The sequence below is a fragment of the Neofelis nebulosa genome, chromosome X, assembly GCF_028018385.1.
Source record: "Neofelis nebulosa isolate mNeoNeb1 chromosome X, mNeoNeb1.pri, whole genome shotgun sequence".
In the NCBI taxonomy this organism is placed as follows: Eukaryota; Metazoa; Chordata; class Mammalia; order Carnivora; family Felidae; genus Neofelis; species Neofelis nebulosa.
Window position 1 is genome coordinate 108,108,263 of NC_080800.1, and position 13,585 is coordinate 108,121,847.

Sequence of the window (13,585 nt, forward strand, 5' to 3'; positions counted from 1 at the left end):
GGCAGAGCTTTTTCTGGGCTTTGAAAGTCTCTTTGGGTATGGAATATTCTTAGGGGTTACAGAATTTTCTGTGATAATTTTAAAATTGTCTTTATCACAAAGATGGTCTAAACTGAATGATATAAATTTATTCTGTATCATCCATCTGTATATCTACCTTATGAAATTAAGGGCAGCCATAGGATTTCTGGACCCTAATTTGCATCTGCTTTACTGTATTAGGACCAGATTAGACTGCGTGTAACAGAAAAAGAAATCCAAAATGACAGTGGTTTAAACAAGATAGAGGTTAATTCTCTATCATGTCAAAGAAGTCCGGAAGTGGGATGTGCAAGTTTGGTGTGGTACCTCCGTGAAGTTGTTAGGGGCCCTAACTCCTCCCAGCTCTCTGTTGTGCCGTCCTTAGGGCATGGACTTCGTCTTCGTGATCTAAGTTGACTGCTATAGCTTCAGGTAATACTTGCTCATTTCAAGCAATAATATGGAGGAGAGGGCAAAGAAGGGCCAGCCCCCTCCCCATTTAAGAGATCTGCAAGAAATCCCAAATAACACTTCCACTTATATCTCATTGACCAGAGCTTTGTGGTATGGGCACACCTAGCCACAAAGGAGGCCGTGGAATATGGCATTTTAGCTGGGCACTTTAGGGGAGGAAGTGGGTGGTTTGTGGGGTAGATAACTAGCAATCTCTGCCACATTTTGTGTAAAAGATCTCATTAGCTTCATATTGTCCTACTTGCGTTGTCTAGGACTAATGAGGAAAAAAAACATAGGAAGACTTAATATATAAATGATGGCTTAGTCCCAGTGAAGGCCAAATGATGTCCCTGAGGGCTGTAAGAGTGACAGTTTAGCAGTAGATCTGATAGGAAAAAAGTAATATGAGAGCTGAGTCATCGCCTGGCACGAAGCAATATAGCACGACGCACTCAAAAGAACCTGTATCCCAGTTGGCACGGCAGTCACGATCTGAACAGCAATTTAATTTTAGAAAAACAACATCATCCACCTTGTTAAAATCATTGCTGTTCATTTGATTTTTATTGGTTTTGTACTTTTGTTTACACTTCATTTGGAAGTTTGTTTCAGCCTTATAATTGTGTACCAGCCATAAGCATGGAGAGTTTACAGCTTGTTTTCTCTTTGCACATAGTTTAACACTGTAATGAATATGAGTCAATAATTGGGATCTATCTATATATTGTTCCTGTTGAAGGGGTTATTCAGCTGGGAACTGCTTCCTGAAACCACTGGGGACCACTGCGGCAAACAGGAGGACTGTGGGAGGTAGAACCCAAAACTAAGGCCCTGGCTTCAATTTTAGGGCTCTTTTCATACCACTGCCTCAGGGCTGGTGAGGAGGAGGCAGAACTGTGCTGCAAAACAGGTGTTGAACCTAAACATAGCATATGATCAGTGGAGTCTAACATTGGACAAGCTCAGAAAGGTCACATGGTGTGCCTCCCGCCTGAAGCTTGAGCCTCTCTATAAGCCAAGTGCTTGGGTCAGGGGGTGAGGATGAGGTTGGTGGTTTAGGGTGACACAAAAAAGCATTTGGGGGCAAGGTTGAGTCAAACATTATGTCCCTGACACCGAGAGTCCTTAAGATATTTTCTAAGGATGTTCCTGTGAACAGTTGACGAGCAGAAAAGCTCCTGTGGCCAAATGAATGGAAATACATCCCCTCACTTGTCCTTAGTTACACCCCCCCCCACCATGACCATCTGCCATAGCCACCCTTGGCCTGTGATGACATACACCGTCCACGCTCCTTTCACTGTATCATAACCTGGACAGCAGCCTGTTTATCATGGGGCAGAGGGGCTGTGACAGATGGTAGGGCCTCTTTTGAAGCTGGGTAGCTGAGAGGGAGGGGGTTGTTCCAGAGGACTTGTTTCAGGCCATTTATAGATAGAGGGAAGGAAAGCTCTTCGTTCTGCCTTCTCTGGCAGCAGTAGTCTTCCTCAGCCCCAGCCACTGCCATCCCCTTTGAGCACTTTCTCGGATCCTCCATCAGTTGTAAGGGAACTCCACAGGGTTTAAGAAATTCTGAAAATGACTCTTCTATCGGGGTGAAAGAAGAATCAGTGAAGAGAGGGTGAGGGAGAGAGGGAAAGAGAGAGAGTGAGACAGAGAGCGAGACAGGCTGACAGATAAAGATGTAGGTTCAGTATATCTCTGTGTGTATATATATGTATACCACACACACACACACACACACACACACACACACACACATATATATATATATATATATATATATATATATATATATATATGCAAAGAGAGATACATAGAGGCAGAGAGATGGAGAGAGGTATTTATTGAGATATTAACTTATAGAGGGCAAGAGAGATGGAGAAACACAGAAAAAGAACCAAAGAGAAAGGAGAGGAGGCAGTGAAGGGGGAAAAAGGAGAGAGAAGAAAGCCAGTTTTCTGGAGCAGAAGGCAATTTCTAGAGCTATGGGTAGTGAGCTCACTGTGGGATGCCAAGGGCTATGCACAGTTAATGTGTGAGCGTTACCACTGGAGATCAGGGTTCCTCCAGCCTTCTGCCCACCCCCACTCTCCTGCACACAGTCATTGGCCTCTTTTTTTTTCACAGACAACATAGAACATAGAAGCCATCAGGTGTTATACTACCCCCATCGCCCATCCTTTCACATCTACCTCTTTTTTTTTATTATTCCCCTTTTCCTCCAGTCTCTGCTCGCTACCTCTTATCTATTCTTCATCCTTCATTACATGCTAAATGATTCCAGAACCTAGAAGGGGTATTCTCTGAGAAGGGTGTATTAACACATGCCATACTATTTCATCCTTGTAGTAATCATCTTCAGTGGGTATCATGATACCTATTTTAAAGATGAAGAAACTGAGACTCAGAGAGGTTAGGCAACTTAGCTGAGATCGTACAGCAAAGTTAAGGTTCAAGCTTAGAAACCCCTAGCTACTCAGCTCATTTTCCTACCACTGTGCCAGATAGGATCCCATGAATCATACTTGTTGAATGAAATTCTGCTCATTTGGGGCCCACTAGAGTCAGGGTGAGGCAACTATACAAATCAGTTCTGAAGAAAGAGTCTTTGTAGAAACAAGATAAAAAATGCCAGGCTGGTATGCCCATTGGCTGAGCCACTGAGGGTAAGAAGAGAACAAGCAGTAAAAATTAATGGTTCAAAGACAACTTAATTAAGAAAACCCTGCACATGGAGGGGGAAATATTCATGTTATCATTCTGCCTCATAATTGTACAAGTTTTGAGCCTGGCAAGCAGGTACCTGGACCTTCACTCAGCATAGAGGCCCTTCCAATCCTCCCACTTTGCCCAGAGCACCTTTAGGGACAATTGAGAGGCTGATGAAGTTCTTTTCTGATACCTGCTCACTTCCCTTCTGGGCCGCTCTCTCCTTGGTGACTACCTCAGTTCTGTGTCTGGCCACCAGTTGCCAGTCACCCAATCTCCACTCAGCTTGATTCCAGTTGAGGGGTGACCCTTTCCAAGTATATTTCCTTTAATAGGATGCATCTGGAGAACTTAACTGAGGGAATGAGGCTGTAATAATAAAATTTTAAGCACTGTTGAGGACAGGCTTCGGGGGTAAAGAGGACTTCTCAGCTTCCCTCCTCCTCAATACCTCATCTGTAATGTGAAGCTTACTGAATCAGCTTACTGAGCTTCCTAAGTACCAGATACCGGACTGGGTGATTTTTATGTATGTGATCTCTCTTTGTCCCTGTGAGGGATATTATTATTACTATTTGATAAAGGATGAAACTGAGGCCAGAAAAGCTTAGTGACTTTCCCACAGTCACAGAACAAGTAACTGGCACAACTGGAATTTGAACCCAGGCCGTCTGGTTTCAGAGACCATACTCACAGCAATGACTACACTGCCTCCTTGCAAACAAACAAAACAGTAACAGCAATGAAACCAAATGAAAAAGCATGCTATTTCTGTCTAACCACCAAAGAAGTATGAAAATCCTGATTATATGGCCCATGAGACCCCAACCTAGGGCCACTTTCTCCCTAATGGCAGCATATCTGAACTGCAAACTACTATGGAACAAATATGTCACTTCTAAAAAGCTCTCCTTGGAATACTAAAGTGGGATTCAAAGCCAGGAATTCATGACCTCTCATCTCATTATTCAAAACCCCTAGGTTGGCTCAACTTTTCACACTGTGAGCCCTGTTATGACCCAGCTGGGGAATGTATGATAAACCTGGGCTGTGGTCAGGGTTTTTGCACATTAGACATTATTTCATTTTGTGAACGCCCTTCCATGTTCTCAATATGTGAAAATTCTCATGGTCTTTTCCATTCCTCTCAGACTATCTCTGTCTACTTGTAGGTTAAGAATAATCGCCAGTAGGAATCAAGCACTTACTCTGTGTGCCGTGTTCACTGCTTTGTATGGATGAGCTCTTTTGCTCCTCTGCAATCCTATGAGGTAGGTAGTACTATTATGAACTCTATTGTACAAATGAAGCGACAAAAGCTTAGGGAGGTTAAGACTACCTCCAAATTACATAGCTATGAAGTGGCAAAGCTGGGATTTGACCCTCTGTCTGTGTAACTCCAGATTTGGGGTGGTGATCTCTTCCTTAGGGCAAGAGCATATAAATAAAGGTTTTAACAGCAAGATTTTTTGAGCAATTCTTCCATTGCAAAGAAGGAAAAATTGATACTGAGCAATCTTCAGTGAATAGCCTAAATCATGGCCATGTGGGGAGTAGATCAGTACTCTTGAAGCCTCTACAGTTGTTGTCTGGTCTTCAGATACTGTGAGGTCTTTGAAGGCAGGGCTGGGTCCGATCCAATTATCTCTTCAGTGTCTAGCATATAGTTGGGATTCAGTAAATTTTAGTGATTAAAAAATATTTCTAATGATTATTTTAATCTTCTATGGCTTGTGTTTTCTCTAAATGCCAGGTTTCACCGTGTACCAGGTCGGCACCAACCTCCCACTAACAAAATTGGAATATAGATGAGGGTCTGAGCCATCTGTGCTGTTCTGTTTGAGTTAAGGTCATCTGGGGCTTCGCCAACCAGATTTCACTGCTAGTATTTCATACATTCATTTCCTGCAGTTCTGCTTCCTACAGAAGTAAACACATGGAGGGATGTTTCACAGAAGTAAATACATGGAGGGATGGTTCACAGAAATAGGAAGCCAAGGCAACAGCTACCAAAAACAAAAAAAAGCTGCATTAATAAAAATAGCACTTAACAATTACTGAGTGCTTTTTATATATAGGTATTGTTCTAAGACATATATATGTACTAATTCATTTATTCCTCACATCAATCCAATGAGATGCACACCATTATTTTCCCTATTGTACATACGAAGAAACCCAGACGTAGAGCGGGCTGGCTACACAGGTAATAAGTGGCAGAACTAGGCTTTTTAACCATGTTTGACTCCAAAGTCTCTGTTCTTTACAGCAATGCTAAACTCCCTACATTCATTACTACAGGACTTGTTGATGGATTGTCTATGTGGACTGAGTGAGAGGAAGGGACAATAATGGCTCCGAGCCTAGGACTTGTGTAGCTATGTGGTTGCTACTGTTGTTCACAAAGACAACAGCACTAGAAGAGGACTAGTTTGGGATGTGTGGACGGGGCATGAGTTTGACTTTTGAATATATCAAGGTGGAGGTGTTTTTGAGATATCCAAATGGGCACGACAAGAACACAGGTGAATATGTGGTTTGGAGCTGAGAGGAGATATTTGGGGGTCTTCCCCATATAGATAACATTTATTAGGCACTCACTATGTACCAGTGCTGTCTTAAGAGATTTATGTTAATTAACTCTATCTAATTTAATTCTCCTGGTGATCCTATGAAGTTGGTGGTTTATTACCCTGATTTTAAAGATGAGGAAACTGAGGTCCAGAGGGGTTAAATGACTTCCCCAGGATCATAGAGTTGGTAAATTGCAGAGGCAGGATTTAAGTAGAGGCAGTCTGAATCCAGGGCCAGGCTGCTCTGCTCCAAACACAATAGATGGGTAGAAGCACTGAGAGGGGGAGAGATGGGAGAAAAAGAGGGAGAAGAAGGAGAGGAGGAGGAGGAAGAGGAAGAGGAGGAGGAGGGAAAGGGAGAGGAAGAGAGAGAGAATAAATAGAGGGGTGGAGAAAAGGATCATTCAGGAATTCCAACATTTAATGGCTTGACAGAAGAGAAAGAGGCAGCAAAGGTATGGATTTCTTTGTTTATTCTCTATCTCTCCTACTAGATGTTAAGTCCCAAGAGGGCAGCTGTTTTTGTCTATTTTGGTCACAGTTATAGCCCCTGTAGCTTCTATGACTTTATTTTAATTAGCAAACACATACGTAGTGTATTACAAGGTCTTTAGAAATATTAGCTCATTGCATTTTCCCCAACAACTGAATGTAGTGCTCACTCTTGTTGCCTTCATTTTCATAGATGAAGAAATTAAAGCACAGAGAGGTTAAGTAAATTTTTCAAAATCACACAGCTAGTCAGTAGCAGAGACGAGACTCAAGTCCAGGCAGCCTGGCTTCACAGGCTGTGTGTGCACTTGACCACTAGGCACAGCTCAAGAAATATTTGTTGAATGAATGATGGGGGGTAGTCAACTGGGTCAAGTGCTACTAAGAGGTCCAGTAGTTTGGGGGTTAAAAATCTGCTGCTTGTAGGTCATGTATGTCACTAGTGGCCTTAACAAATCTGTCCCATCTAGCTTCAACATAGAACAGAGGTTGTCAGAGGAGTCGAGAAGAACCTGCAGGCTAGGATTCAGCATATCCACATTTACTGAACACCTACCATGTTCCATGTACCATTCTATAGAACAAGACAGTCAAAGTCCCCATTTTCAAGGAGCTCACAGTTCGGTGGGAGAGACAGATAATAAACAAAAGCATAGAAATCATAACATGCACAGCTTATATATGTTACGGAGACAGGTTGAAGCGAGGTAAGGAAACATAGAGGGAAGGAGGAGCAGAGGGCATGACTTTAGTTATCTCAAATCTGGTCACTTCCCAGTTCTTCAAGTTGATTCTGAGGAAATCTACAGGATGAACATGCCTTCAGGCCCTTTGGGAGTCCACTTTGTCTCTGGAGAAGCAATGTGCAAGAGTGCTAAGAACATGACTCCTCGAGTCAGACAGGCATGAGTTCAAATATTGGTACTGCTGTCTTTGTGATCGTTGGCAAGTTATGTACCTTCACTGTGCTTCAACTTCCTAGTCTGTAGAAAGGGGCTAACAATAGTGTCTGCCTCATAGGGTCATTGTAAGACTTAGATGAATCTAGACATACAGAGAACATGTCATAAATGCCATTTGAAACTAAAGAGAGTGATAGAATTTGTGGATACTAATGATAGTTTAAGGGGAAATAGTCTACAATAGAAAAGGCATGGCTCTGAAGCCAGACAGATATAGGTCTAGACCCAGGCTATGCCATTTCCTAGCTGTGTGGTTCTTAGTTAAGTCACTTATGTTCTCAAGTTCAGCTTACTCAGTTGTAAGATGGAAAGAATAATTTTCAATGTGCGGGATTTTAATGAAGATTATACATATAAACCTGGCACATTGTGGGAATTCTATGAATTAGAGCTATTACCATTCATAACATTTAATATTATTTAAAAAATTATTTTTTACATTTATTTATTTTTGAGAGACAGAGAGAGACAGCGTGAGCAGGGGAGGGGAAGAGAGAGATGGAGGCAGAGAATCAGAAGCAGGCTCCAGGCTCCGAGCTATCAGCACAGAGCCTGATGCAGGGCTCGAACCGACGAACCGTGAGATCATGACCTGAGCCAAAGTCAGATGCCCAACCAACTGAGCCACCCAGGCACCCCTATAATGTTTAATATTATTAAACACTTATTGATGGATTGATAATAGCATAGGATCAGTATAGTAACAAATTGGACCTAGGGATTTCCTAACCAGGTTTTCCTTAATTTCTGTTTTCTGTTTCCCTGAGAAACTGAGTCTGATTTCTTTGTTTCTTCCCTCAAGCCCTTTTTAGTATCTTTAGTTTTAAAGCCCATTAGGCACTACAGACCTTTGTCTTCAGTTTGGGCATTCTCTCAGTACTTTCATGAAAACCCTTGTCCTTTTCATCTGCCAGCCCCTGGGACAGCAAGCACCATAGGTCACACCAAGCACACTGGATCCAGTCACACACCAGGAATCAAGAAAAACGCAATCTTCAAAAATCCCTCATTTACTTGCTACCACCACTCTCCCCACAAGGGGGCGCTACTTCAATATAATTCTCACATTTTTGCTGCAGCGATTAATCAAAAACTGAGACAACAGCAGAATATCCACGAGTAACAAGACCCCCAAATTTGTCTGACGACCAAACTCCTGTCATTGGCCACAGTTCCAGCCTTACACCCTGGCCTCGGGATGTGCCCTATTCTGAGGACAATACAGCTGAATTGTTAAAGAGTATGGGGTTTGGAGTCAACCTGTGTAGGTTCTGATTCTGGCTGTATCACTTCCCAGCTGTGTGCCCTCTAAGACTCAACTTTTTACTAGAAAAGGGGGATGCCATTGGTAATTAACTCAGGGAGATTCTGAGTAGAAATGATCAATGTTCATGAAAAGTTTAACACAGTACCTGGCACCTGGTACCTATTCAATTAGCTATTTCTGTGCCCTTATCCTGGCTACCAACTGAATTTCCGATCAAGTCACATACTGAGCTCCAAATCCCTGTCTGACTGTCTCTCAACTGGCCATCTCACACTGCATGGTTCTGGGAAGGATGGTAGGGAATAGCTCCATGAACCTGCATTCCCACTAAAAGTGACCCAATTCCAGCTTCCCTGATGCCTCTGCCCCATGCCCACACTGGCCAGCCCCCAGTGATTTGCACACTTGTGTATTCAGGCTAAGGCTTCAGGTCAGTGTGCTAATTTTGGATCTCAGCTCTTCTGCTAGCCTTAGTCTTGGAGGCTGGCTTAGATTACACATTCCTGTCCTGGAGAGCAACACGCCCCCCACCCCCGAAACAAACAGGTACAGGAGCACTGCATACACACACACACACACACACACGCTCATACACACACACACACACACACACACACACACACGCACACTCACTCACTCACTCACTCACACACATACAAAGGCATCTTTCACTCAAACCCCAGGAGCAAATTCCTGCCCAGAAGGGAGGTAATGAAAGGTAACTGAGCCCTGAGAGACAGTTGGACAGCTGGCTCAGAGCCTGCCAGGCACTTTTCCTAGTAAGGGCATCCTTTGGGTGACAATATCCAATTGAAGACATAGCCCATAGGGAGCTCCATGACTGTTTCTCTTAGCCTCGCTAGCAATGTCCCCAGAACCCTTTCGGGGGATTGTATTCAGAGACCTGCTGGTGCTCTTTGACCCGGTCAGCCAGCAGCTGGTGCCTGCCTGCCTCCCCTCTCTTTCCCTCCTCTCACTCTGATAGCTGTAGCTGTATCCACAGAAATAAGTGATTCAAATATCCCTACTCTGTGGTCTCTCTTAGTGCTGTGTGTGGCCTAAGGGTACCCTTCAACAGTGTTTGTAAGCCTGCATCCCCAACAACCCTCATGCCATTTCAGTTGTTTCTCCAAGAGATTGGATGAATTCTAGCTTTTCCAGCTAAAGAATTGTGTGAGTGAACCATCCAGGCTCCCATCAGCTTGTGGAGATGGACTTCCCTTGGGTGTGATCCCAAAACATGCATGTATTCATTTCAAAAATATTTAATGAGCCCCTATTGTGTGCCAAACACTGTTCTCAATCTAGGAGATACAAAGTTTTTAAAAAAGAAAATGAAAATAAAAGAGAAAAAAATGGACAGAATTCTCTATGGACCTCAGGATTCAATGGGACTAAAATGCCGGTACTGTGCTTACTGTATGCCAGGCACTGTTCTGAGAGCTATACCATTTAGTAACTTATTCAACCTTCAAAGCCTTGAATAAGGAATATGAGGAGTGGTATTATCTCCATTTTACAGGTGAGAAAGCTGAGGCTCTGAGACTTTTTATGATTATAGTGAGTTAAATAGTGTCCCCCCAAATTCATGTCCACTTTGAACTTCAGAATGTGACTTTATTTGGAAATAGGATCTCTGCAGATGTAATTAGTTAAGAATCTTGGGATGAAATCATCCTCGATTTAAGATGGGCTCTACATCCAATGACTGATGTCCTTATAAAAGAGGACAGGACACAGAAACAGGGAAGAAGGCCATGTGAAGATAGGCGCGGACACTGTAGTTTGTGTCTATAAGCCAAGGAACACCAAGGATTATAGGCAACCACCAGAAGCTAGAAGAGAGGCACAGAATGGTCTCTCCAGAAGGAACCAACACTGCCAATGCCAGGATTTTGGATTTCTTGCCTATGAGAGAATCAATTTCTGTTGTTTTAGGCCATCTAGTTTATGATAATTTGTTACACCAGCTCCAACAAATGCACTGACTTACAGAGCTAAGATTTGAACCCAAACAATAGGTTCCTGAGTCTGTCCTCTTAACCCTAGAGCAGGAATTTGCTCTGGAATTTGGGTAGAGATGCATGCGTGCGTGCATTCATTCTATTGTTAATAGCCAACAGCCTATTTACTACCTGTCACACACAGTGAGGGAAGGTGGTTGGGAGGTCCTCTACTACTGACCCCTAGTGAGCAATAGCCTGGCCCCATCTGAGCCCCAATTTTCTCATCTGAACAGTTAGAAATTTGTGCTAGATGGTCTTTAAGGGCCCTTTCAGTTGTGACAATTTATAAGCCTGAATTCGTGATTTTAGGGGAGAGGTGGCACAGTGACAGTAGTGAGAGCAGGTTGTAGATGAGGGGATAAAGGATATGCATTATATGTAATTGATTTTCAAAAGGCCTGTGGATAAAAACCCTATTATGGAAAATTTTTCATTATTTCTCCCTGTTCTCTTTATGTCTGTTTCTCTCAGACTTTCCCTTCTCCCTCCCTCTCTCGCACATGCATATGCATCTCCACACCCACACACATGCCCAGAGACTCCCCTTCAACCCTGGAGAGTAAGTTCGTATTTATGAATTTCAAACTGGTGCAGAGGGAAAGGACCAGGATATGAGTGTCCAGCAGTTCCTGGCAAGGAGAAAGCCATTGTGAAGTGGGGGCGGGGGAGGGCTCCAGAGACTGGAGGCTGGAAACAGTGTTATTAAGTATGTTCATTAATAAGCCCAAGAAGGAAATGACTAATAAATTGATGGAAGGAGGCTGATGGCACCAAACCACTTGGTTAATTAAAGCCACAGAGGTCTTGGAGTGACTTTGAAAGGCCCCTGAGAATGGAAGTGGTTGATAGGAGGAAAATAAAGAATAAAGCCAAGAAAGACCATTCAGGGGGTAATCGTTGAAGGGATGTCTCTTGCATGGAGAGATAGCTACGACTGGGAAAAGGCAAATGGACAAAATACCACAATTCCAAAGAGTCTTCACTGATACACTTCCCCTGGGTACTAAGAGCTCCTAACACTTTCAGGCTTCTTTATAAATAGCGTGATGCCTGTGTGTTTGTGACCATAGTTATTTTTCTAGATGCCACTGGAAACAAGTCTGGGCCTAGGTCCAGAGCAAATGAGAGGAGCTATGGCACCCCATGAAAGCAAGCCTGTAGATAGTGGTCAGGTAGAAGAGCATCTGAGAGTCTTTTCTGTCAACAGCTCTATGTCAAGGGGCATAGAGCCCCCCAGGCTGGAGTGTACCTTTTCCCAGATTAGCCCCTAAAATCTGTTTCAAATGGGACGATAGGAAATGACTGGAAATTGGCATAGTGCCGATTTAGGGTCTGGTCAGCCATTTGCAGAACAATGATAGACATGTCACCGCTTTTATGTGGGGACTTGTCCTTAAGACTTTGTCTATCTCTCTTGGCAGGGGAGTAAAGTGCAAATACCAGAAGGTTGCAGTCAGACTAGACTTGGCATGTCACTCAATCTCTTTGGGCCTTAGTTTCTTCATCCACTAAATGGGATGTCTACAGTAAATTATAGTGTCTGCATCATAGGGTTATTTCTTTTTTTTTTTTTAATTTTTTTTTTTAACATTTTTTATTTATTTTTGGGACAGAGAGAGACAGAGCATGAACGGGGGAGGGGCAGAGAGAGAGGGAGACACAGAATCGGAAACAGGCTCCAGGCTCCGAGCCATCAGCCCAGAGCCTGACGAGGGCTCGAACTCACGGACCGCGAGATCGTGACCTGGCTGAAGTCGGACGCTTAACCGACTGCGCCACCCAGGCGCCCCCATCATAGGGTTATTTCTAATGGGCAGCATGGTGACTATAATTAACAATATTGTATTATACACTTGAAAATGTGGGCAGTAGTTCTTAAATGCTGTCACCACAAAAAATCTGGCAATCACGTGAGAAGATGGGAGTGTTAACCAATCTTATTGTGGTAATCATTTAGCACTATATGAGATATCAAATAATCGCATTGTACCTTAAACTTACATATATTATATGCCAATAATATCTTAATAAATCTGGAAAAATAAATAAAACTATAATATCCAAGAAGAAAAACATGGACAATATACCATGCTGGGCACATGGAAAATAAATAGCAGCCTTTGTCATTTTCATCTAGATATTTTTTGTATCCCTCAAACTTGACATAACTCATTACTTCCACCTTATATTCCTTATGTTGGTTAATGGAATCCTCATGAACCCAGTTTCTTAAACTATAAATTTCAAAGTCATCCTCATCCCTGCTTTATTTCAACTCTCCTATTCAACTGATCACCAAGGTCTAGTTTTTTATCTTTGTTGCTCCACATTGTGTCTACCCTAGAATGGCCCTTCATTGTTTCTTACCCAGACCATTGGAGCAGTTTCTGAACTGGTCCCGATGCCTCTGCCCCTCCTCCCTGCAGCCATTCTCCACAGTGTAGCCAAAGATTTCTAAAACATGAATCTGATCATGTCACTAGGCCTCAGCTTCATTTCGTTAAAGATCAAATCCACACTATTTTGTCCTACAAGGAAATTCATAATTCTTTCCCTGACCAGATTTCTGTCCACTCCTCACATATTCTGCACTTGAGCCTCAGTGAATCCCTTTCCCAAATATGCCATGGCATTGCACTTTGCATGCACTGTTTCTTTCTCTGACTCCTACTTGTGAAACTCCTACTCATCCTTCAAAGCCAGGCTGAAAAGTCCTCCAAGTTCCTCTGAAGCAGACATTCTGATGCCCTACCTATGCTCCCAAAGCACTTATTCAGGCCTGATGTCTAGCACTCTATCGCTGTCTAAAGATATGTATTTATTCCACTTGCCTGAGTGCTCCCCACCCCCTGCAGTAGTCAGACTAAGCTGCCATAGTTCAAGGAATAGAATCAAGGCATCTGGCTGTGGCCGGTCTGTGCCCTGGACTCTGCTCTTCCTGTTTCTCCAAAACAAACCCTGTCACAGTCCCCCAGGGACCTTGGGAAACGTAGAAAATCCAGGTGACAGGAACCGATGTTGAACAAGCTGGTGCTACTGGATAAAATCTTCTCATAACAAGCCCCGATCAGCTTTCTGTCTTCAAGATAAATGACC